This window comes from Merops nubicus, unplaced genomic scaffold, assembly GCF_000691845.1.
Source record: "Merops nubicus isolate BGI_N331 unplaced genomic scaffold, ASM69184v1 scaffold19199, whole genome shotgun sequence".
NCBI lineage: Eukaryota > Metazoa > Chordata > Aves > Coraciiformes > Meropidae > Merops > Merops nubicus.
Window position 1 is genome coordinate 11,572 of NW_008631889.1, and position 3,275 is coordinate 14,846.

A 3,275-nucleotide genomic window follows, 5' to 3' on the forward strand; every position below is an offset into this window, starting at 1 on the left:
TGTTAGACCCCCCTGCAGTGCTGGGGCAGCTCTGGAGTCCTCAGCTGGTTTTGAACTAAAAGAGGGAGATTGAGACTAGAGAGAAGGAAGAAATTGTGGATGCTGAGGGTGGGGAGCCCCTGGCTGAGGTTGCCCAGGGAGGTGGTCGCTGCCCCATCCCTGGAACCATCCCAGGGGAGGTTGGACCAAGCTCTGAGCACCCTGCTCTAGCTGGGGCTGTCCCTGCTCCCTGCAGGGGGGTGATGAGATGGACCTTGACAGGTCCCTTCTCACCCAAACCAGTCCCTGGTGCCAAGCTGTTGCACCCCTCAGCCCAGGCATCTCCTGGAGGTAGAGCCACCACAGCCAGGAGATGTTCCCCTGGGCACAACCCTCTGGGGCTCTGCTGCCTGTGCCACCCTCATGCTGGCTCCTGGCCTGGGGGTTTATCTACTTCTCAAGTGCTAAAGCTGTTCCAAGGGAGAGCTTTGCCCCAGCCCCTGGGAGATCACACCCTGTTTTATAAAGCCAAGGGAGGGGGAAGCATCAGAGCCACCAGCAGCCAGGTGATCCTTCCCTGTAACACTGCCCTTCACCAGAACAAGAAACATCTCACCTGCTCCTCCACAACAGGCTGCAACCTGAGGTGGACGAGCCCAGCCCAGCAACCTGCCTATTTTTGATGGTTTTGATTTATTGCTTTTGAAGAAGCCAGGCTGGAGATTTATTGGCAGAGAAGGAAGAACAGATGGAAGCAGCTTCACTGGCTGGGCTCAGCTCTGAAGAACCTGGCAGCTGGGTTCACACGTGATGCAGCTCATCACAAGCAGGGAGGTGTCAGAGTCACCCCAGCCTGGGCTGAGCTCCCAGCACTGCTGGGGGCAGCAGCAGGTAGGAGGGAGCACCCAGACCCCTCACGAGCAAAGCTGGACCACAGCAGGGTTTGGGGGATGTTCAGCTCAAGAAGATCCTTTTCTAGGCCACGCTGCTGGTTCAGAAAAAAACAGTCAGCCTGTGCTTCAGAGCAGCTGAAGTTTGGGATTGGCAGAGCAGGGAGCAGATGGAAGTACCCAGTGAATTGTAGACTGGTTTGGGTGGGGAGGGACCTGTCAAGGTTCCTCTCATCACCCCCCTGCAGGGAGCAGGGACAGCCCCAGCTAGAGCAGGGTGCTCAGAGCTTGGTCCAACCTCCCCTGGGATGGTTCCAGGGATGGGGCAGCGACCACCTCTCTGGGCAACCTGCAACAGGGGCTCCCCACCCTCAGCATCCAAAATTTCTTCCTTCTCTCTAGTCTAAATCTCCCTCTTTCAGTTCAAACCCACCCCTCCTTGTCCTGCCTTCACCCCTTGCCCTGCTGAGGAATCCACAGTCGTGTGCTCCACGTGCCCAGGGCTGGCTGTGCAGACAGGGCCGTGCAGATCCAACACCCTGAACTTGATCCCAGCCTTGGGATGGGGAGCAAACCCACAGCACGAGCACGTGGCGGGCAACAGGAGAGCCAGAGGGTGCTGAGAGGGTCCTCAGGTCCTCACCCTGCTGTGGGGACACTGCTCTGAGACACCCCAGAGCCCCTCTGCACAGCTTGGCTCTGAGCAGAGAGGCAATTTGCTCTCTATTGCTTAATAGTTAGAAAAAAAGAGGAAGAAACTTGCAGAAATCCTCTCCTTTCAAGCTGTAAAAATAATCATGGCTTAAAACCTTCCAGCCATCATCCCTGCAGCATCACTGCTGCTCTCTCAGATATTTACAGATGAAGGAGGAGCAAGGAAGGAAGGAGAGGAAATTTTTCCTCTGGAGAGTGGGTTTCTTCTTCCCTCCTCCTACCTTGCCCCTAACCAAAAGCAAATAAATACAACTGCCACCTGCCAGCAGTGAATCACTTCTTACTCCCTGCTTTGGGTCTTTCCCATTTTTGCTCTGTTTCCACATCAAAAGCCAAGGACATGGAAGGTGCCAGGGATGGAGCCTGGGAGAGCAGAGCTGCTCTGCTGGCTTTGAGGCTGGCTGAGTTGGCTGCCTCTGGGAAAAGTTTTTGAGGTTCTCGAGCCTGACTGAGTTTCTGAACTATGTCTGAATCATTCAAAGGGGTGTTTACACTCTGCTGTTTACAGACTGGAACGGTGGAAGAGGAATGGAGTTCATCCTCTTCCCTATAAACAGACCCCAGCTCAGAGCCCACCCACGGCTCTCGGCCCTTTCCTGCTCCTTTCCCAGTCCCACCTCACACAGAACGTCCCCAAATGCTCCAAGCACCCCCCTTCTTAACCAGCGAGGTGCTCAGAGCCTTGTGGCACCCACCTACCCCCCCAGCAGGGATTCAGAACCTCACACTGTGCTACTCTGGGGTTCCTCCTCCCCTGAACACACGAGTCCCCATCTCCCTTTGGTCTGGGCTGTCCAGGTTGGGTCTCAGCTCACAGCTCTGCAAACACAACAAACCAACCCAGGCATGGGGCAAGGGGCCAACGTTTGCCCCACACCTCCAGCTGAAGGTGGTTAGAAACTAAAAGAGGGAGATTGAGACAAGAAAAAGGAAGAGATTTGTGACACTGAGGGTGGGGAACCCCTGTTGGAGGTTGCCCAGAGAGGTGGTCACTGCCCCATCCCTGGCACCATCCCAGGGGAGGTTGGACCAAGCTCTGAGCACCCTGCTCTAGCTGGGGCTGTCCCTGCTCCCTGCAGGGGGGTGATGAGATGGACCTTGACAGGTCCCTCCCCACCCAAACCAGTCTGGGATTCTATGATTCTATTAAAAAAACAACTCAGATTTGAGAATTGACTGCTCTGATGTTTTCATAAAGTGGAATTCTTACAACAGGAGCAGGACAAGAGCTGCACACTATGAATTTCTTTGCTCCCTTTTACCCCACTTCAGAGATAACCAACCTTGTAACCAACCATCAAAGCATCTGGATGCCCTGGTTCCACTTCTCTTTCCTCCCCCTGGTTTACTTTTAGAGCCCAAGTGTGGGGAGGAGCAGCTGAGGGAGCTGGGGGTGCTGAGCCTGGAGCAAAGGAGGCTCAGGGGAGACCTTCTGGCTCTGCACAGCTCCTGACAGGAGCCTGGAGCCAGGGGGGGGTCGGGCTCTGCTCCCAAGGAACAAGGGACAGGACAAGAGGAAACAGCCTCAAGTTGCCCCAGGGGAGGTTGAGGTTGGATGGGGTGAATTTGTGAATTTACCATTTGCCAGCTCTAAGCACCAGCCACCCCCTGAGCTGTCCAGGGGTGCAGCTGGTGGGGAGCAGACCCTGGGCACCCCAGGGAGGGTGGGGAGCAGACCCTGGGCACTGGGGG